Source organism: Triturus cristatus, chromosome 12 (assembly GCF_964204655.1).
Source record: "Triturus cristatus chromosome 12, aTriCri1.1, whole genome shotgun sequence".
Lineage (NCBI taxonomy): Eukaryota > Metazoa > Chordata > Amphibia > Caudata > Salamandridae > Triturus > Triturus cristatus.
The window spans coordinates 304,865,364-304,888,721 of NC_140595.1; the positions used below are offsets into that span (position 1 = coordinate 304,865,364).

The 23,358-nt window shown below is 47.9% G+C and overlaps 1 protein-coding gene across 5 annotated transcripts in view; it reads right to left on the reverse strand.

Annotated features, from left to right (window-relative positions):
* Positions 1-23,358, reverse strand: part of SMPD3 (sphingomyelin phosphodiesterase 3) — a 1,004,685-nt gene that overhangs the window by 454,061 nt on the left and 527,266 nt on the right. The window contains exon 1 of one of the 5 annotated variants that reach the window (XM_085639466.1): positions 10,025-10,147. The exons of the other annotated variants lie outside the window; for them this stretch is intronic. The gene's annotated coding sequence lies outside the window, so the exon portion shown is untranslated. Of the gene's footprint in view, positions 1-10,024; positions 10,148-23,358 lie in introns of those variants that run through there. 5 annotated transcript variants of the gene reach the window in all.

A 23,358-nucleotide genomic window follows, 5' to 3' on the forward strand; every position in this document is an offset into this window, starting at 1 on the left:
AAATCCTGGCGACAATCGGCCTCGGAGGGGCCCCCACCTTGGGCCTCCCGCCAGGGACTCTGTGGGCCCGTTCGACAGCAAAGAACTTACTGAGGCCTTTGGGCGCCAGATGGTTCACCACCAGGTCCTCCACGAACAGGTCCACCGACTGCTCCTCCGAATTTTCCGGGACCCCAATGATGCGCACGTTATTGCGCCTTGCACGGCCTTCGAACTCTTCCAACCGTCGGGCGAAGTGATCATTTGCCGTCCGCAGGGTACGGACTTCCTGCTGAAGGCCGGAGACGTCGCCCAGGAGGCCGGCAGTCTTGAGGTCCAAGGACTGAACCCGCTCATTAGTTTTCCCCAGGTCTGCCCGAACCAGATTGACGTCAATCGATATGGCATCCACTTTTTGTGCCAGGGTCTCAAATTGTTGCCCAATCGAGGACTTCATCCCTTCGATGGCCCCCATAATATCTTGCAGGGTCAGTTCTGTGGGGGGAGGTGTCGCGTCCTTCGAGGCGTCCAGTATCGGGCCCGATCCGCCCGGAGACCCCTTCTGGTGGGCATACCGGTCCATGTTGTTAGTCTGGGTGTAACTGCCCCGCCTGGTACTCTTGGGCTTCTGTTTGTCGGCGTCCGATTTGGTCGACATCGCAATCTGCCTTGTAGACACTCTCCTTGCCCATACAGAGTAATCAACCATGCGACCAGTGGCTGGCACTACGCACGCCCCGTCCCGGGCGCTGTGGAGGCTGGAAGGCGAAAGTGAAAGTGAAAGTGGAAACACCTCCCCTCCGCCGACCCGTCCCCAGCCCGGCCGCTGTTGTTCAATTAGTGCACGGGCACTGTGCCAACGCAAGGCCCGGGCACCGTGCGGGAAGTAGGCCACAAACTTCCAGTCAGTACAACTTCGGCGTCTGGTGGACGATTTCGATCCGGACAGCGATTCTCGCCTCAGCAACCGCTCCCCTCCAATATTCCGGGCATCAAAAGCAGGATAATAGACAGGATAGCTGCCGGAGGGAGCGAGGGTCTCGGGAGCTCTAGGCTCACGCGGCCATCTTGATCACGCGCCGAGTGTGAGTTAGTTGATGAGCATTTAACCATCAGTGACACTTATCTGTCCTTTAACATCCCATGGATGTATACCATGCATTCCAACAAACGCAGGAAGCCGGATGAGAGCTCAGGTAAGCAGGTGTGTATTGGGACAGACAGTGAGGCATAGAGCTGGATTACAGAGTACAGTACTGGGTGTTTTGTGTGTTGTATAGTATTTAAAACAGTGCCCTTGTGGGAAAAAACTCTCCAGATCTACAGCTGGGGCAGTTCCTGCACTGTCACCCTGTGTCTGCAATTAATGAGCTCATAGCCATACCCCTCATGTCCCAAAGGTACACACACCCGCACAGTCTGGTGCTTGTGTGCATTGTTGCAGTGCCAGCTCGTCACCTTCCTCGAAAGAAAGTGTTCTGCAAGTCAGGTCAGTGAGACTTTGCTATCAGCCTAGTTATGACCTTAATTAGTGCCTCACACTCTGTTTTCCCGTGTTGCCATGTTTATGCTCATGTAGGCGATGGCAGTCCAGTGAATCTGCGAGTCACTCAGCTGATTAGAATTCAATTATAAACGTCTTCCAGACAGCTTTATCTATTTTCTGCAATTTTGGCTAAAGTATGATAAATGAAAGTCGTATAACAATTATTTCTTATGCTTTGCTGCAGTTTAGAGTTTCTCGTTGCTCAAATGGGTGGATTTCTGATATTTGTTACCCCGTCTTCATTGCTTGATTTTGCTCATGAGAAAGTGTCACTCATAGTCGTTGAAATGTCACTCATAATCAAACTGAGATTATGAAAATGTCACACACAGCAATCTGAAACCGTGGCAGCTTTGTAAAGCAAACACTGAAAAGGAAATTCTGTAAATGCTGGAGTAGATGTACGTCTTCCTAAGTTTACCCTTAAAGATTGCCTCTCAGCATTGATTAACACAGTAAAGTGGAATTCATCCGATTGGGGGTGAGAATATCTTCATAGACAGTGGAAGTTTATTGTCTGGATTCCTGTAGTTGAAGAAGGGAGAACCAAACACCTAGAAATTCCATGAGGCATTTTGTTTACCAAGGAGATACATACTGGTCTTTCTGAGCAGTGCTATATGGTAGATTATAGGGACGAGGGGTGGGACTACACAGTTGCTGTTTTTCAAGGTGAGGAAGTCTCAGGCCTGTCCTTTGTCTCCGGTTACTGTGTCAGGAAGGAGGACACTGCCAGCTGCGGAGATGTCACACTGCCTTCATCCAGGGAACTCGAGTTTGCCGCCAGTCCCACTGCCGTGAAAGTGGCAGCCTGTCAAAGAGTTGAAAGAGAAACCCCCGCACCCACTGTGAGCAGTATACAAAGTTAAATCGCGCCTTACTTTTTTTTTTGTTTGGTCAGCATGAAATAAAATAATCAGGCTGCACAACCGGTAGTTGGTTGAAGCTTCGCAGGCGCTACTTGAACCAACCAACTTGTCCAGTAGATATGTCACTCCTTCATCTGTGTGGGAAATGCCATCGCTAGACAAGTGAGCGGAATTTAACGTGCAGGCTTTTAAAACATCATACACAAGAAAGAGGACGGACACTGAAAAATACTTCTATAAATAAGGAAGGCACAGCATCTGTGATGAGCAGCGCAAATTTATAATGGTCACGTATCACTTTAAGAACAATTTGGCAGTAAATGCAGCCCAACACCAAGGTAAAGAGCGCACTACACTCCCCGACTACCTCTAGGGGGAATTTCCCTGAAAGGATAAACAAGCGGCCGTGAAAGGGATCGTGATCGCGATCAAACATCAAAACGGCCGTGAAAGTGAAAGTAATACCGGACAAGCGCGGCGCCCGCGCCCGCGCACATGCACTGTAGGTCTAGGCTGGCCTGGTAGCACTTTTTGGAGCCCTCTCAAAAAGTCTCGCCAGACCAGCGCATGCGCTGGGTCAGGCGAGACCTAAAAACAAAGAAGCACATTGAGAACGGGACATCAGGGGGGGAATGCAGCAGTCTCAGTTCTTTGTGATTCGCAAGGGATAACAGTATTGATGTTATTAGTTTAGAAGACATTGTATGAAAATGACACTATTTTCAAAGCCTGCCATATTTATTTTTCGCGGGAAGCACAACCTTTGCAAGGGAAAACCTTTAAATACATCTAACTCCACTTTCCATGTGACTTGCAACGGCGTTGTCGCATTTCTGAATACTCCCACCTCTGGGACACAGAGGGTTTTAGGGGGTATGCATTGGCTCTTCACTGGATGAATGACAAGATAACATCCGCTTCTAAGCTACAGATATTTACAGTCAGTGGAATGTCGGGGCATATTAAAGACAAGCATTGAAAATGCAATAGGTCTCGCCTTTGATTACGTTAAAGCCATTTGCTTTGCTAATGGTATTGTATAGCAAAGCAAATGGCTTTAACTTAATGAAAGGCAAGACCTATTGCATTTTTAATGCTTGTCCAAGCAGTTGCTTGTGGGATCGGATTCTGAAAGCGTACTGATGAAAGCGTTCCCGCCTTTCTGTCCTACCTGTCTGCCCCTTTTAGCCTCACTCTTCCCCGCATCCCCCTCTGCCTCTTTTGTCCCTGCCTCCTCCTCTCCCTTCCTCGCTCTCAGCCTCCATCACCCTTTTTTCTCTGCCATATTCGGACAGCGTTCGAGTCTGAATGAAAGCCCGGTCCCTCAAAGTTATACCTCCAGAAAAAAGACCCCATATCTGCCCAAACCCCGCATTCCTCTGCCCTCTCTTCTGTTGCCCCCACCTCCAGGTCAGGCAGCCGGAGCCCAGGTATGTCAGCATGGAGCCAAGGCACGGGGGGCACATTCATAAGTTTCCTGTTAGAGATAATGGAAGGTTTTCTGCAGAGGGTAGGAGGGGCCAGGATTCCATTGTGCCGCCGGCTCGGCTGCCAGACGCTGATGGCATTTACAATAGTTTAAAAAAGAAAGTGCGCGATGTACCTGAAGTGGGCATGCGCTCAGTATTAAAGTTATAAATAAATAAATAGGACAAAATAAAGCAGCCGCGCATTAATGTAAATAACAAACAAGGGACAAAGGCTTAATGTATACATTTTTACTCCTGAGTTGGTTTACGCTTCATTATTTCTGCCCGTAATTAAAAAAAATCACAAGTGTTGAGTCGGTTAAAAAACAAAACAATGGCACATGAAGGAAGCAGAGAGGGAATAAAGAAGGAAGCCTGTAAGCAGATTTCTTCAGAGGGGAGGAGGGGCCAGGCTTCCATTATGCAGTTGCATGCAAGACTATCAGAAAAGCCGAGCCTACGAGGAGGTTTCAGACGAGGCCTAGTGGGGCTCTGCCGGCCGAGGAGGGGGCCCGGGGGGGCAGTGCACGGTGCGGGGAGCCCTCTCTTAGTGGGGGTGTGGCTGGGACGACAGTGCAGGGGAGTCACTGGGCCACATAGTCAATGGCTAACTTTTAATTACCGCTTTGATAGTTGTAGGACATAGCGCGCGCAGTCAAACTGTGTGGGAGGAGCTATGAAACATTTTTTATTTGGAGGTGCTGGAGTAGGTTTGCAACCTTTTCTTCATGTAAGAAAAAAAAAACAATGCGGGGGAGGATGGGTGAAGCAGCAATGAGGGAGGGCGCAGGGATGTAAACAGCATCAGGAAAGTGAAACGTAGTGGGGGCAGCCATTGTGGTATTGGACTACAATATACTGTGGAACATGGGTGAAGAGCGCTGCACGTTAAAAGCGCAGAAAGCATAGCGCTTACCGTTATGGAGGCCCCTTTCAAAACGTCCGTCTGCTGTCATGTTAGAGGACACTGGTAATGGCAATGAGTGTGTACAGGGGTGGGAGCAATTTAAAGAAAGAAACAAGTGGCACGGGTTACTCTTTCTCTCATTATTCACACTGATGCGCGCAGGCCAGCAATGGGTGCCGACATGAGCATGAAAGGTAGAGACGGCCACTTGTTATTGTAACACATTACACGAATTGGAAAAATAGTCTGTATACTGCCGCCAGTAAAACATCCAGTCCAGGTGGGCGGGGCCAAAAGTGGACAGGGTGGCAACAAGGAGTGACTAAAAATTCTCCTTAACAATAGAATGCCAGTGTTTAGCCTAAGCTATGACGCAACCCAATGGGAAGAGGGGGCGGGGATTCAAGTCCCCTTCCGAAACCATATTGATCACAAGAAGCCCACGCATGGCAAGAGCAGCGCATGCGCGCTGCTAACGCCAGGTGAGACCTAATTAGCCATCAAATCAGGTTTTCTATATGTTGTCCATCAATAATCACCAAACGAACACACCTAGGTTTCATTTGGTGGAAGTTGGACATACCAAGAGAGCAATGTCTGGACTTAGCTGCGGTCGTAAGGAGCTGAACAGGTGTCAATCCTCGTGTGCTGAATAGACTCATACATCTAGGGCGCCTAGCATACCTAAAGAGAAGATGGATACCATCTCTCATATGCTCTCTTACATTAATCACACAAAGACATTCCTCAGGCCCGCGGCTCAGCTACAGTAACATTGCTGCCTTACATAATGGGGAAGCATTGAATGACCACACAGCTTCCATCTGGTATTGATCGCGCCTTAGGCCTGGGCCATTATGCCAATGAGTTATGAAATGCATTTCCCAACAAAGCAGAAGTTTCATTCATTAAAATGAAAGATGTGATGAATGTTATGTACAGTATAGAGAATGTGTTGTGCAAGCCGGAGCTTTAAAGGCACTTAGAAGCAGAAAATTACTGTGCTCTCTGACTCTACTTGTGTGCAACAAAACAACAGTTACATAACACTAAACAACATTGTTTTAATTTAAGATACAAAACCGAGACCATCAAAGAAGCATTCTATATTAAATCCCTGTTATCCTTCTTAGGGGAACCAAATTCTAGTAAATGTCATTATGCCGTTGTCCTGGATGACCTATTCTGGTGAAGGCTGGAGAGCACAGGCTCTTTTCCCAATCAATGTAATTGAACAACTCTCTGGCCCCATGATTCTATATACAAATAATACATGGGATTCTGTAATCCCTGTATAGACACCAGTCTCTAAATTCTTTATAATACATGGGATTCTGTAATCCCTGTACAGATGCACTATGAAGCACTCAGTCACAAATTATAAAGAGAGGACATCAGAACTCGGCCATTATAAGTAATAACAGTTGAGTTCTGACGTCACAATGCAGCCTAGGTGAAATGCAAGTCAGATCAACTCACGGAATATAACTGAACCAGCTGTTTAAAGCAAGGAAAATGGAACATTGCTTTTCTTTCTACTGCTCTATTTTAATAGCTTACAGTGACGAGCATAAATAATGTTTATTTTTGCACTCCTTGGATAGAGAAAAGCTAGAATCTTTCTATACGTTTCTACGCTTTCCGAGCTACTGCAACTTTTCATTTTTTTTTTTAAACAAACTGACTTGTATCGAACTGGTTCTAATATCTGATTGCAACAAATAACTAACAGGTTTTTGATGTGTTTAATTTTTCAGTAGAGGTGTTACATTTATTCTTCATGTTTGCAAACATGCTTGCTCTTTCAAATGAAAGAGCTATGCACCAAGATTGTAAGTGGTTTGTGGGAAAGGTGATGGTGTGACTATGTATCATATGGGATAAAGTACCCCTCTGGTGTACATGATAAGGATATTGCAAGTCATCACGGAGTTCCATAACATTATAAAGGAACTCTGTCTTCGGCCTCGTTCCTCTATATGGTGACTTGCAATATCTTTATAATGTACAGGAGGGAAGTCTTTATCCCTTATATATTGCATAGTAGTTATGGTTCCCCACACTTTCTCAGACAATTCATATTTTAATTTGCCTTTTCAGTTCCATGCAGGGGAAGAAAGTTAACTGGTGGGTAAAAAGTGTTTTTTCAATTTAGCTCCCATAGGAAATTGTGCTTTCTGCCATTTAAGAAAACCACTGAATGTATATATGCTATGCTTGGCATGAAAGTAAAACTTTACTTGGAAAGTAAGCTTCATTTTTATTTTGGTGTAAATCTGTTTAGTATTTTATGAGATATTAGCATTTGAAAAGTGTTCCATGTAGGCTTAAAAGGGTTAACGCTTTTGTCTGTTTTAGCTGTTTAAAATCGCAATCTCCAAAGTCACGATTTCTGTCAATGACAATTGAATTTTTTGACAAATGTGAGTGACTGACGAAGGAAATCAAAATAATTTTTCTACACAATCTTGAAACTAGTGATATGGAGCAAATCATGATTTAGACAGTTTGGAAAAAATGCACGGCAACGTAGGGGCGACTTTGAGAGAGACCTGATCCCAGTGGGGTACCGGGGGCATTCACAGGCATGAAAAAAATGGGTGTGGAAGTAGAAAAAACGACTTCCCTGTGGTATATTCTTGATATTTATGAACATTCAGATTGCATGGTCCCCATTTTATATATGTAAAAAAGGCACCATTTTGTCAAACGTGATTTTCATTTAAAAAAACGGATCTTTTTGTTAAAATAAGTTTCCCATTGAGAAAGACTGAAGTAGAGGGTACAGACAAGTGCTGCAGGTCGAGCCCGGCTACTAACAGTCTCTAACACAATCTGGTTGCCCATCTAAGGCAGTTAGGTCACAAGGATTGGGCTATATGGTAATTTAATGAATGAAGTTAAATGTAACATAGCTCAATGCACTTTGCTAATGATACAGGGAAAAACAACTGACAACCAAGAGCAAACCATGACAAGCAACAGGACTGTTTTTCAATGAGTAAATATATATATATATATTCACAGAAAAATTAAGGCTACAGGGACGTTATAGTTAGGTTCAGATTTTACACACACAAAACCATAGAAATTCAGCAGTTATAATTATAGTTATCTCAAGTAACTATACCTCATGCCCTAAGGTAACTAGCAGCCTAGCCATGCACAGTTTTCTCATCAATAATTTTACAGCAAATGTTGCAGTGATATTATCAATGTAGCCATAGAAGATGTCATGAGTGATGTAATAAGTGGTGTAGTTAGCAGTCATGGGAAGAGTACAAAATTGCTTTTGGGCCCAGGGACTGAAATTGGCCTGAGGAGTGGGGCGTGCGGCCCCCGCCACATTACTAATCTGGCTGGCCCCGGAGGATGGGGACCCCAGGACCGAAATCTGCTCTGGGAGGAAGGCTGCATGCCCCCTACTTATTTTTCAACTTTGGCCGGGCCCTGGGGTCTCTGGGGCCAAAATCGGTCTGGGAGGGGGGGCAGCATGTCTCCTCCCAATTTATAATAAGGCCTGGCCATAGGGGATACGGTCCCCGGGGACTAAATTAGCCTGGGGAAGGGAGCCTAATATGGCTTGGGGGGACTGTGGGCCCCTATCTTTTTATATATTTGGTACCTATTATTAGTGATTGGCCCCGGGTGTGGGGTCCCTGGGTCTATTTAGGTATGTGGGCCTCTTAAAGCTCAGGAAGGGGACATGTGCCCCCCACCCTATTATTATTTGTATGCCCTGGGGGATCAGATCTCTGTGGCCTGTTTAGGCTCAGAGAGGGGCCACCCACCTCTCCCCTAAAATAATTGTTTTGGCACCGAGGGATGGGGTCCCAAGGGCTTCTTAAGGCTCAGGGAGGGGGCCATGTGCCCTCTTTCCTATAGTTAATTTATGGCCCGGGGAATGGGGTCTCCAGGGCCCATTTGGGCTTGGAGAAGGGGATTATGTGACCCCCTTCTACACTATAAATATGTTTGCCCCCGGGGATGAGGTTTTCGGGTCCCAAAAATGTTTGGGGAGGGGGCCTGTGGGGGGATGGAGTACCCGTGGCGGCTTAAGACTAGGGGAGGGGGCCACACCCCCTTCCCTATAGATAATTTATGAGATTGTCATCAGTGACATCATCAGTGATGTCAGTGACCATGTTATGAGTGATGTAATATGTGAGGTCATAAGCAGTGCATTGCAGAGACGTAACTTACAGTTAGCTCAGGTAATTATAACTGCTGAATTTCTATGGTTTTGTACAAGTAAAATCTGAGCCTGACTATAACATCCTTGTAGCCTTTGTTTTTTCCATGAATTTCCAAAGTTTTTTTATTTTTATTTCCTAACTATAGCATCCCTGTAATTTTTTTTCTGTGAATTTCTACATTTAATGTTATTTCCTAACTATAACGTCCCAGTAACCTTTGTTTTTTAGTGAATTTCTTAAGTTTTTGAAATTGTATTTCCTAACTGTAACCTGTAACCTTTGAGAGTGGGTGTGTGAGTGGCAGTATAGGTTGGTGAGTGGGTGTGTGAGTGGGTGTGTGGGTGACTGGATGGGTCTCTCAGTGTTCTTGTGGGTGTGTGAGAGGCTCTATGGGTCTTTGAGTGGGTGTATGAGTGACAGTATGGGTCTGTGAGTGGATGTGTGAGTGTCCATATGGGTGGATGAGTGGGTGTGTGAGTAGTTTTTAGGATATGTGAGTGTTTTTGTGAGTCAGTGAGTGGGTGTGTGAGTAGCTGTATGTGTCTGTGAGTGGGTGTGTGAGTGACTTTGTGGGCTTGTGAGTGGCTATGTGGGTGTGTGTGGGTATTCAGCCAGAGACAGACAAAAGAGGTGGGCTAGGAAGACTTTTATTCAATCTTCTTTTATGCCAAATCAACACAAAAAGGGAAAGTCAAGGACAGTCCATTTATGTTTGTGGCTCCTTATCGTCAGGATTTGGATTTCTTTCCAATGGTTCGTCATCCGCTTCCGGCAGGTTGAGGTCAGGTTACCGATTGAAAAAAAAAAGCAAAGAAGAGAGAGAAATAGCCGTCACTCCGGGGTCCTGTAACCTTCACGTGATCAGGGGGAGGAAGTGAGGGAAGAACACCCGAACCGTCACCAATGCCGTACGAAACGTTTGTGTATAGAAAAAAGAAAGAAGAAGAAAACAAAACGTTCGTCCTGGGAGTAAGGTCTCAGGGTTCTCCTCCCTCCCCTGGGCTATGGGCATTTATGGGAGACCCCTTGCGAAACCAACCACGCACTCAAGGACGTACCTCTGGGAGCCATGCTCCCCCGTGAGCGTGGCTGGCGTTCTCGTGGTACCGGACCGGGTCCGGCTCCCGTTCGTGGTTCCTTCCTTGATGGCTGCGTTGAGGCTTCGGTGTTCCTGGATCCTCGTAGTGCAGCGGCGCCTGATCAGCGTCTTCCCTCTGTTCGTCGGTTTCACTCTGGCTCCCTCTGGACTCGTAACATCCGTGGTCCCAATACGCGACGACTTCCTCGATCTCCGCATTGGTTAAAAAGGCTGCCTCCTCGTCATCCTGTGAGTCTATTGGTGCATGTGACTCCGTCACGTGGGACGTTCGCTTCTCCAGGAAGTGGGAAGGTATTGAATTAAAGGGACCGCTACGATCCTGGTCAAGCGTATCCCATGACGACTGCAAGAAAAGCACAGGAGAGACGTAAGGGGGTAGTTGGTCATCCTTCTCTTCTCGCATCGGGTCCCGGGTGGGCATATCATGACAGTGTGTGAGTGAGTATATATAGCACTTAGCCTTCCTTGCCTAGGCACAAGACACTTTATGGATGGTCCAGTAAGTCTACACTCAGCTTGCTGCACATGGCATGTAGAAATGTGGGTTTCAGTTAGCCTGCAATGAGCATTCCAAGCTGAGGTAATTTGCCCCCCCATAAAAAATCACATACACAAAGCACAGCCCTCCAGCACAAATTCACCTGGGCCCTCCCTCCTCTGGGCATAATGAACATTTAAGGAATGTTTTCTGTGAGTAAATAAACCTGCTCAGGACTGATAATGTGATGCAGCTAAATGGGAAATCGTTTTTTAATTTATTTTTACGTCTACGGGTGGGTAAAGTTCAATTTGTGTTTTTTAACCACAGTGGCGCAGTCAAGGTACAGTGTTCAATTTAAACAATCACTAAGAAGTCCTGATAAATGTATTGTACTTTTTATCTCTGCTAAGAACCGCCCAAACACTGCTCTTAATATAAACAGCTTCAAACGCTAAACAATAAGTGTACTTAAATCAGTTTGCACAAGGAAATAGTAAAACGTTTGCAGCTTCCTTAATGTTCATGCAGATATAGCAAACTGGCAGGAGGAACTTTATGTTCTTCACCACTGCACTGCTTCTATCACCAGGCAGTGTTACACCATGTTACCACGGCCCTTAAAATCTTGCCAAACATGCCAAGGCTGGAAAGGGAGCATGCAGTAACGTCCCAACATGCTATCATGACAGGGAGGATGAAAGCAGTACAGCGTCCTCTGTCGGAGTGGTAACTCATGTACATATCATTCACACAATCAATTGGATGAAAGGAGTCCACATTTTGGGCAAGATCTGCGGGAAGAGGAGGCACATTTCCCAAGCAATCATAATTTCCGAAGAGTGGGCTGAGAAGCGGAGTGGAGCCATGGCTCAGCGCAGGATGAAGGGAGGCCTCCATTCATTGAGAGCTTCAAGGCTTTGATATGCTAATGTGTTCCCTTTAAACAGCACCCATTCGCACTTGTATTAATTCAAACAATTATGTGACATGGCACCTCTTTGGTGGCACACAACAAATGAAGGGGAACTGAGAGGGTGTCTGAAGGAAACAAACAACAGAGCATTCATTCCAGAAGATTAGGATGCTTTACGAAGAGTGCTTTACATCCCTAAGCAGTTTAGGGTTCTTTTCATCCCCTGGGGTCCGACCATGTCTCCGGGGTGTCCCCCAGGGCACCCAGAGTACAGCATGGGGACTGCAGGGGTGCCTCATGGGGTCCGCAGTCCCAGCCAGCATTGCTCTCACAGAATGGGAGCTGCTAAACATGCAGCTGCCTCTCTGTGAGAGCATTTGTTTTGTCTGTTTCCCTGCCCGCTCGACAGCAGGCAGGGAAACAGATTAAATCTCCGCTCTCAGCAAGCTCTCACATGCTGGAAGCGGAGTTTGTGTTTGCTCTGACTTGGCGGGAGCTGTCAAAGCTCCCGCCAAGTCAGAGTAAACAGCTATGTCCCCGGGGTGAGCAATCCGGGACATAGCAGGAGCTTGCCCTGAGGGGATGGTGGTCCTCAGGGCCATATAAGACTCTTGGAGGGGGTCACGCAACTCCACTCCTTTATTGTTCACGGGTCAGCCCTGGGGAGTTGGTGGTCCCCGGGCTGTATATTGCATGGGAGGGGGCCCCCTCCAACTTTACAAATTAGATTTTGGCCCAGGGGAAGTAGTGGTCCCCGGGGGAGTCTGCAAGGCCCCCACATTACTAACAGTTTAGCCCTGAGGAGGTGGTGGTCGCCAGGGCACGGGGGTCCGTGAAGCCCCCGGATTTCTTTCTATCTAGCCCGAGGAGGTGATGATCCCCAGGGATTGGGGTGGTCCACAAGGCCCTCCCCACACTATTTTTAAAATTAAAGCCCCGAGGAGGTGGTTGTTCCCGGAGTGGACTGCGCCCTCGTAATAGAAACATTAGCCATGGGGAGGTGGTTGTCCCCGGGGCATAAAAATGCCCAGGGGAAGGGGGCCAAGTGTGCCCCCTCCTTTAATTTAATAAAGGAAACATGCCCCCGGGACCTGGCCAACCCAACTTATATATATATATATTCCCTGAAAAAAAAAAAGGCAACATTATTGTTAGGTGATTATGTCAATGACAACATTAAAATAAAAAAAGACAGGAATGTTCTATGACATCACTGATGACATCACTGATGACATCACTGATGACATCTCAAATGATTGGTTTAATCAAAATAATAATGTTGCTCTATATACAAAAACATTGTCTGTAAACTGTGCATATGAAAAATTGGCATCTCTTGGCAGTGTTGTCAGGGCATTTGAGTTGGGGAAATGTTAATGTTTAAAACTAATACAGTTGAGTTTTGATGTCATTCCCTCCATCAGTAGACAAGAAGAAAGGCAGGACACACAGCATTTAATTTGTAGTTTAAACAACAGAAATGAAAATTGGCTTTTTCTTCTTCTGCTTTTCTGCTCTCTTTTGATAGATAAACAGTGGTCAGCAAAGAAGAGATATTTATGGCAACATGTATATTTTTTCATGCTTTAGGTAATTATAGCAACACTAAAATGTCTCTGCATGCTTCCACATATTCTGAGCTACAGTGTTTTTAATATGACTTGTATTAAACTGATTCTAGTATATTTTTGCAACAAATATCTAACTGTTTTGGCTATGTTTAATTTTGCATTACTGAGGGCCTGATTAGAAGTGAAGTTGGTATTTTTCTCGCTCCATAAATATTGATACCCCCGGGTACGTTATTTTTCGGATCGGATAAACAGCACCTATTGTGATCTTTTGGGGACTAACATGCAGATTTTGGTGTTTAACGCACCAAAATCTGTTTGGCACAGTTTATACTGTAAACATTTCCCCTGTTAAATTTCAGCCGAAATTCAATGAAGGTTGAGGTATCTAACATATTCGATAATTATCGGATAGGTTAAATACCTCACAACTCGTAATTCCAACCTGTGGGCAAAGAGGGGTTTACACACAGGTCAGAATACATCGACCTTCTCATAGTCCGGTCTTCTATCTACTTTTATTTTTCATGTTTTCAAGCATCCTATCTCTTTAATATGAAAGAGTGGCACACTACGGAATAAAGCAGTTTGTGGGACAGTTGATAGTGTGACCTTGTATTACAAAGAATAAAGTACCCCCTGCCGTACTTTATAAGGATATTGCAAGTGAACTCGGGGCTCCGTGACACTATAAAGTAACTCAGCCTGTGGCTTTGTTCCCTTATATGGTCACAGAACTCCTCAGTGACTTGCAATATCCTTATAATGTATGGCAGGAGGCACTTTATCCCATTTATAATATTTGGCTCATGCCATTCGGATGGGGCAGCATGGCCAGTAGCAGAGGTGAGTAGCCTGGGGTGGGATGTTGTAAAACGAATAACAGAGAGGATTGGAATGAGAGTTTGTCAGATTCCTATCTCCCCTCTGTGATAAATCAGTGGTGTATGAAGGATTTTGTGAAACGTGTAGAGTTTAGAATAGAAGCATTAGGACTCAGGCCCTGTTTTTTCACTGGGAAGTGCGAAGGTTCAAGCGTTCTACTCGTGTTAACACCTAGGTTTGTATTTAAAGTTAGCATTCCTTCACAGTTTCTTTTACTCCATCGGCAAAGTGGTACTCTCTGTGATACTAATTTATGTACAACCCTCAACCAGGGCAACAACAACTTATCACTAAAAAAAGACACTAGGCCAAAGCCCATTTCTGAACATCCTGCCTATCTAGACACTTCTAATCCAAGCTTAGAAGTAACCTGGCACCCATTAACACACTGAAAGGGAGGGGAGGTGGGGTAGTGATAAAGGCACTTTTTTGATGATCTGCCGTTTTCAAAATGAAGCGTGCCTTACAAATATCATCTCACCTCCTCACCTTGTCACACCGAGAAGCCTAATGCAATTGTTAGCCTATTTGACATGTTCTCTGCTGGTATGAAGTACTGAACAGAAAATAAAACTGACAATGTTTGTGTCTTCCCCCTCCATGATTGTGAATTGTCTACAACCCGAGCCACAGATCTGACCAGTACCTGAAATAATTACAGTCATAGTCAAGCCACATGTGATGACTCTTCCTGTGCTAAAATCTGTGCTTAGTAACTACTTGGACACCCCATTCAGAGCACTGGCATTTCCCACCAATATTAAAAGGATCCAAAGATAATGCCACATGGTGACAAACCTGAACAAGAGGAGAGCTTGGTCTGTGGCAATGCTTCGAGGTATGGAGGTTTTTTTTAAACTTTTTCTAAAATTGGTGTTTGCATGACAACACATTATTTACATCACAGTCACATGATTCAGTTACAGGCAAACACATTTAGTGCATTTTCTCAGACCCTTCAGCGATGCCACTCCCTATTTTACCAAATTCTTAAAGTTGTGAGTAGCTTTCAGGCCTTGTGAGTCTTTTAGAGCATTTTTTAACATTTCTTTACACTCCTTAAATTCAAATATGTAATTGCAGGCTTTCAGTGCATGCTGCTTTTAATGATGTGGCCTTCTGTTTTTGGACACTGCTGTATTGCACCATTTGACAGCAAAAGCAGACGTTCCTATTTATGTGTGTTTTTAAGCTTTTGAATTGAATGATTCAAAGAAACCTTGTGCATCTGTTGTAAGCTGGCAATGTCTACATCTTTAAATTCCACAACAGTTGCACGTTGCTGACAAGTACTTATATAGAAATTTAAAGTAAATGTTTCGTGCTTTTTTTAAACATTATTATTAATCAACAGTAACCGATAACTCCGGAGCATTCATGCCAACCCTCCTGATTCAAGCGTGAGACTACCGATTTCAAGGCTAGTGTCCCGCCTCCCGATTCCTGCATGCAAAAACCCAATTCCTCCGCGGACTTCAGTAGGCAGGGGCTGGTCTTGTGTGACTCGGATTATTCACTGCCAGTAACTTCATCCTGCAAACATTTTTGTCACGCTTTAACTGCCTGTCATAGCGATTTCTCTGTGCTCCTGACAGGTATGGAAAAAACTTAGATTTGAATTTCTGATATCCGACCCTGCAGCACCACACTGGCAAGTCCCATACATGACAGTAGATCTGATGCAGGCTGAAATAGAAGTAAATGGGAAAAATACATTCTCCCGCTTATTTTTTTAAATGTTCCCACTTTCCTCTTCCAAAACGTTGGCATGTATGCTGGACTAACCGTGTGTTCAAGAGCTGCTGCCCGGATTAAAGTGCTTCAGTGCCTCGTAATTAGTAGTGGGTAAGCATATGTGCCAACAGACCTGATTCAGGCAGGAGAATACCAATTTTTTAAGCCCAAATTGGCTTACTTTTAGTGAATCCCATCTAAAAATCTCCTCCAGTTCAATATGTCAATGGGAAAAATCAGTTCCCCCACTTTTTTTTCTTCAAATTCTCCATCTTACCACGTTTAAAATGTTAGCATGTATAATTGCACCACATGCGTTTCAGCAAGACTAGACCGAGGTGCGCGCAAACCTTTTTACAGGAGCTGTCCTCTGTGACATGGGTACCCCGCCCTCCAGCACATGCAGTGCGCTCTCCACTCCTCTCCTTCCCGCATCCGAGCTCTCTGTACAGATGAGCACCTGGACTGGCACCGCGCGCTCACATTTTCATATGTCAACGTCTCGCCCGAGCGCCGCGCGCGCACCTTGAAAGGCATCAATATATGCGCGAGGGCTCGCCGTCTTGCTGGCGCCGGTGCGCATCTGACGTGCAGCTCATTACGTTAAAGGCATTTCACAGGTTCGTTTTGAGGCGACGAGCGGCAGTCAGGGACCTGCCAAGAAGGCTCCTTCTCGACGCGTGCAGCCGCTAATGTATTAACTGCAGCCACACGTCCGCCGGCCGCATCTCCACAAGCAGGCCCGGGAGAGAATGACTGGCAGTCGCTGGAATTAAGGCGCGCGAAAGACGCAAGCGATCAATCGCCCCCAGGATCCTGCAGGCCTTATCTAATGGCAGAGGCTCTCCAAACGTTTACAATAGCAGCTGTGTTCGAGAATGTAAATGACTGCTTGGAGGATTAAGCAGCACATTGTGTGCAAGAATTTCTGAAACGATTTTGCCAGGTAATCCCACTGTGTCTAAAGTTTACTGATCACAGCCTTCTACTGCCCAAACAGTAGCCTTAATAACAAATATATTTAGATGGCCATGGTATTCTTAAAATATTTTGTAATCTCTCTGGGCTCCAGAGTTTACCCCATGGAGAGACCATGCTAGGCCCTATTCTGCAAAGAATTGATATGAAGCAAAATATTCAACACTATCGTTTGTGTTAGATGCCTGTAAGACTAGAGGTGTCACTTTGATGTCATACTTTGGATAATATTTTCCAGAGTAAGCCCAAAGGCTGAAAGGGGCTATAAGCAAGTCTAGCATTATTTTATTTTTCCTACTTAGGCCACTCTAAACTGCAAGTCGGATTGATGCAGCTACACTCCGAATGATGCACTGATGGAAAGGAGTCATCTCAAACCTGGTATCAATGAGCAGCTCTGGTAAAGAATTCAATGTTATATATGTCTCTTATTGAGAGACACTATTGTGAATACCAGACTCTTAATCTAGTTATTCACTTCTATGACTCATTACTGATCCTACAGAACAAAAACTGACAGCCAGAGGATACTGTTTCTCAAACTTGGGTCGAAAGCACCAAAATTTCCGTCTGCAGCCATCTAACTTTAAAAAGCACACATTGAAACTCCTTCCAACAGCATGTCCCACTTTTGTATGATTGTTTATGTGCAGGACAGGACACCTTCCTGCACACGAACAATCACTAATGGTGATTTGCTCTTTCTATGCATGCTGCATAATGCAGCACACATAGAAACAGCAAAAATGAGTGATTTGCTCTTTCTCTGTGGGCTGCATAATACAGCACACATAGAAACAGCAAAAACGAGGAGAAAATAATTTCTCTTTGTTTCGCCAGGTTAAGACCAGGTTTTCCTGGGTCTTATTTTTGGTGCTGCTCCATATTTACACCACCATTGTAAATAGGGGGCAGCGTCAAAAGCAATGGGTGTTGCGGCAGAATGCCCGCTGCAACACCCATTGTCGGCTCCTTTCACGCCAAGTGCTACGTAAAAAGGGGCCTTATTTACAAGAGGGCGTAAGATGCCACCTTGTTAATAAGGCAAAGGGCTAATTGCCACTAGAAAGCCATAAATAGTGACGTTCTGGTGGCTATACGCCCTTGTAAATATGCCCCAGCATTTTGTAAAATACCCATGTTGTTAAGTTCATCGTAACAGAAGAGAGTGTGTGGGTATTTGTCTGAGTGAGTGTTTAAAAATCCAAGGTGATATCAGGCAGACATCTTACCAAACCTGACTGAAAGCTCCTGTAACCTACTATTTACTGAATAATATATATATTAGAGGGGTGTAGCATCCCCCTGAAGCTACTCCCTTAGTGACAGTAAAGCTATTGATACAGGGCAGGCAAAGGACACATATTACCTTTTGCAACATCGACTCCGTACTTTGACAAGCAATTACAATTTCGATCAGGTGTCCTGAAATACCTCTCTCACATGAGTCATAACCCCACCCAAACGAATAATTATAAAGACCAGCGACAATCTCACCTATACGGGATGGGTAGATTACCTGATGGCCATATCCAGGTACGGTGCAAGGACATTTGGAGCCATATACAAAGTGATATTTTGCTTCCAACTCCTTAGGCAAGGGAGTCAAATGTGATGCTTCTGGATGCCTCGAGTGACTGTCACCCTAGGCAGCTGCAAAGTAGTGTGTTGTCATTGCGCCAGCCTGTCAGCACCTATAACAGGCTGGTGGGGCTAGAGTAGAACAGTCACGTGTTAAAGTTAGCCTGCCATGTGACTGCATCTGGTCTTGCCCTTGTCAAGGAACCTATCTATTTCTCCTGTGTCTGCTTCTCATAATGAGGTTCCTTGGAATTCTATGCTTGGTCACTGTGACTGCTGGCATTGAACGAAATCAAAGTACAACAGGCACTGCACGTTACTATTTTTTTGATTTCCTTCTTGAAAAATCTCTGAAAGAGAGTATAGGACTATCAGTCTGTATTAAAGGCGTTTCACAAACAGGGGTAAAGGAGTGCCCCAAGTCACAGATTTTGAGGAAAGAGTTATCCTATGACTAACCTGTTCATTGAATATTCTGCGTATACTGAGGAATGTCAGCCTCCCTAGACACTTTTTCAAAAGAACATAGTTAACACCTATTGTTTGCCATGTATCACAAAAAACAAGAGATCTCTGAGGGTAATCCTCACTTAGCAGTATATCCTAAGCTTCCAGTAAGGAACATAATCCTAGAATAAAACAATCACCATCCATTCGACTTCATGGGCAACCTTTTCTTTGAGCATTTTTAATTATACACAAATAAGGAAAATTCGTTTTCAGAGGTTAGCATATTGAGGGTTAAATTCACGGAAAGAGGGTATTTGAGCATACTCGTCTGCTTAAGAAAAGTGTTTGGTAGTATGACAGAGCCTGTTTCCGTACGGCTAAAATGTATTTTGGATAACTGACACATATGGATCGCCAATCTTCTTAAGGCTGACAAACATGTTTTTGCTTTTCAGAAAGTCTAAAATATAAAGACACACTTTGTGCGTGCTTTTACTAAACCCCCTTGCTAAAAACAATCTTTGAGAGGCAGGCCTTGGAAACAAAACATTGACACTTTAAATGAGGTCATAGTACCACATGCAATTGGACGAGACTTATAAAACCATTAAAACCCGGGCGCGGCTCGCCTGTGGGTATGCGGAGGGGACGAGGAAGACCCCGGACATCGAGGACCCGTCGGCGGCACCGCACGTTACCCCGGGAGCGCACAGCGGAGGAGGTGATCACCACGCGCTCTGGGAGAAGGTCACGCCGAGGGTCGAGAGCCTCCTCTGCCTCTTCGGCCGCACATGCCAGTCCCGGGGCAGATGGACGGCGGACCGTGTCGCCCCGGCCCACGGGCCCTGCAACTCAGCCGGTCGAATTGGTGGACTCTTCGGACCTCTCTCGCAGCCCCAACATTTGACTCTCTTTGTTTCCTTTGGGGGGAGGGGGGGCTGGGGATGCCTGGACGGGGATGGGATGCCCCGTTATCAGTGTTGCTCTTGGCCAGGGCAGGTAACTCAGGTCTGAATTCATCGGTCTCAGGGGTCCACTAGCGCTCAAGCCCAAGCGTTTTAGCTTGGTGGTTCTTCCATTTGGTTCGGGCGACAGATGCTTCCGTTTTCGAAGTGTAGGGTGGGGGGGGGGTTGGGGTTGGTTTGGGGTTGTTTCTTCCCCGTTGGGAAGACTTTGTTGGTGGGGGATGACTCCCTCTTAATTGTTGTACTAAGGCATCATGTGCTGTCTGGCTTGCTCTCCTGCCCGATGTCCCGTTGTCCTTCCTCTCTGGGGGCCTGCTCAGCCGCGCCCCTACTGGCCCCCTCTCCTGTCCTAGACCATGGCTGACCCGCCTGTCCCTAGGGCCGCCATGCGCATACTATCCTGGAACGTCAATGGTCTTCTGGACCGTTTTAAACGTATGGCGGTCCTCAAATACGCGCAACGCGCTGAGATCGATGTACTCCTCCTCCAGGAGACTCACCTGTTGGGTAACAACTGCCCCTTCCTTGGCCGCTACGGTTACGACAGGGTATGGCATTCCGGTTTTGTGCGGGGATCCCGAGGGGTGGCCATTTTGCTCCGCAAGTCCTTCCCCTTTGTCCTGTCCCGGGTGCATTTGCACCCCCAAGGTATGGTAGTGGTGGTTTCTGGCAATCTGGAGGGGCGACCCCTTACCCTGATGTCCCTTTATGCGGCGCCATCCCTCTTGCAGTCGGCCCTCTCCCACGCGGCGGGTCTCCTCCCGACACTTCCGGCGGGCTCCCTCATTCTCGGCGGAGATTTCAACGCCGTCTACTCGCCTCCCCTGGACTCGACGGGCCCGGTCTCCCTGTCCCGCGTCGCCCGCGCAAAACAGCTCTCATCCTGGGCCGAAGCGCAGGGCCTCTGCGATGTCTGGCGGATCTGGCACCCACAGGCACGCCAATACACCCACACATCGGCGGCCCATCACTCCCATGCCCGGATCGACCTCATCTTCGTACCATCCACCGACTGCGCGGGGGTGCGAGATGTACGCATTCTTCCGAGGGGCCTTTCGGACCACTCGCCTGTGCTCCTCGCTCTTGGTCCCCCACCCCTCTCTGCCCGTCCGATGTGGCGTCTGAACGCCTGGTTCCTCCACGACAAGGCTTTCCGGAAGGCGGTCGGGGGCGAGATCGCCGACTACTACTCCCATAACGAGGGCTCTGTCACCTCCCCTGCCGTCTTGTGGGAGGCCGGCAAGGCGACTGTCCGGGGCGCCGCTAAGGGGCATCTGCAGCGCCAACGGCGGGCACAATCCCAGAAGCTCGCGGAATGCGAAGCCCAAGCCGTGGAATTAGAGCGCGGTCTGGGGGAGTTGGACGATGCCGCCCGATCTCGTCGCTTGGCCTTCCTGCGGGAGGAGATCCGCCTCCATTCCCTGGAGGCGGCGAAGATTCTATGGCGCTCCTCGGTGGCCCGGGTCTACGGGTGGGGAGACAAAAACGGCACTCTTCTCCACCGGCTGGCGACCTATCCCCGGGCGGGACGGATCATTCCGGCCATCGCGGACCCAGCGGGTGGTACTCACACAGCCTCGGTGGCGATAGCCCAGGCGTTCGCTGACTATTACTCCCAGCTATACCGCCGCAGGCCGTCCACGCTCTCCCTTGAGGAATTGCTGGGGACGACCGCGGCTACACTTACGCGGTTGCAGCCCGAGGTTTCCGAGACCCTTGATTCACCGATCGAGCTGCAAGAGATCGAGGAGGCCATAGGCCGCTTAGCACCTGGGAAGACCCCGGGACCCGACGGGTTCCCCCAGGAGTACTACGCTCACTATCGGGAGACGCTGGCCCCGAGGCTTCGGGACCTGTTTGCAGCCGTGGTGGACACGGGCTCGTTCCGGCCCGAGACGGACACGGCAACCATAGTTGCCCTCCCCAAGACTCAGCCTCCCTCGCGGTCCTGCTCTGACTATCGGCCGATATCCCTTATCAACACCGAACTCAAAATCTATGCTACGGTCCTAGCACAGCGGTTGCGCCCGTCGCTCGCCTCCTTGGTCCATCCGGATCAATGCGGCTTTATGCCGGAGCGGGGGACCAGACACTGCCTGCGGCGCCTGCATCTTGCGATGGCGCACCGCGGCCGCCTTTCTCCCTACCTGGCCCTCCTTCTGGTTGACTTTGAAAAGGCCTTCGATTCCGTGGGATGGGCGTACTTGGCCGACGTCCTGGAACGCATGGGTTTCGGCCCCCGGTTCCGTGCCATGGTAGCGGTCCTATACGCGCACCCGCGGGCCCGGGTGTTGGTCAACGGGGCTCTCTCTCGCCCGTTTCCCATAGGTCGGGGGACGCGCCAGGGTTGTCCGCTCTCGCCCCTCCTTTTTGCGTTGGCCATGGAACCCCTGGCAATGCTGATTCGCGCGGATCCCGTTCTTCGCGGTTGGGAATGGCCAGCTGTGGCCCCCGATAAGATTGCCCTATACGCGGACGATGTCCTCCTCTATCTTTCCGACCCAGCGACCTCGGGGCCCCGGGTCCGCCGGATCCTCCATCGGTTTGGCCAGGCGTCGGGTCTCCATCTGAACCCAAAAAAATCTGTTCTAGTCCCGCTACACCCGTCGCGGGAATGTTTCGACTGGCAATCAGATATTCCCCTCCGGAGACTCTCCTTTAAGTACCTGGGGATCTGGGTCACCCTCCTCCCGGAACTCTGCTGGGCACTCAATGTGGCTCCAGTAGTAAACAAAGCCAGATCAGATATGCTCCGGTGGCAGGCCCTCCCTTTGAATCCGCTAGGGAGAGTCGCCTTATATAAGATGATGATCCTCCCCAAGTTTCTTTACATGCTGCAGAACACTCCATGCCCCTTTCCGCGCCCGTGGTTCCGGGACCTGGATAAGATGGTGACCAAATTCCTTTGGGGCGGTGGTCGACCTCGGCTGGCCTTGGACCGCTGCAGGGTCCCCTCCTACGACGGCGGCCTAAGCATGACCAACCTCTACCTCTACTATCTGGCCACCCAACTACTGGTGGTCCACGATTGGTTCTCAGGGGGCTGGGGCGACCCGGCTTATCGACTCGAGGTGAACTGCCTCGGGTTCCCCTCCATCCAAAACATGCTCTACGGCACAACGATCCCCCTGTCGCTCCCCGGCGTCGTGCGGGCTCCCTTTCTCGCGTGGCGCGCGGCCTTGCGACACACCAGATGGTCGGGGACGTCCACGCAACTCACTCCGCTTTGGCACGGGACGTGGCTGCGGGAGGTGGTGGGACTCACGGGCTTTCGGCAGTGGGATCTTCTCGGTATCTCCTGTCTGGGCGATATATGGCGTGGAAGCCGCATGTGTTCTTTCCAGGAGCTTCGGACCCGCTTCTCGCTGCAGCCTTCTCAATTCTACCGCTACCTTCAATTGCGCCACGCGGTTCGGGCTCACGTCCCTCTAGATTCCAGACTGCCTTCCCATAGTCCGCCTGAGGCCCAGGTGATGTTGGGGTATCTTGGGAGGGGGGGCATATCCCGCATTTATAAATCCCTAATTAACAATACACCGGTGGATTGGAGCGGGCTAAAGCAGCGATGGGAGGCTTGGGTGGGACCCCTGGATGAGGCGGACTGGAGGGACGCCCTTATGGGCCCTCGGTCGCTTACCACCTCCGCGAGGCTGCGGCTTATCCAACTTTATTACCTCCACACTGCCTATTTGACCCCGGCCCGCCTGTATCGTGCGGGACTCCGCGCGGACGCCT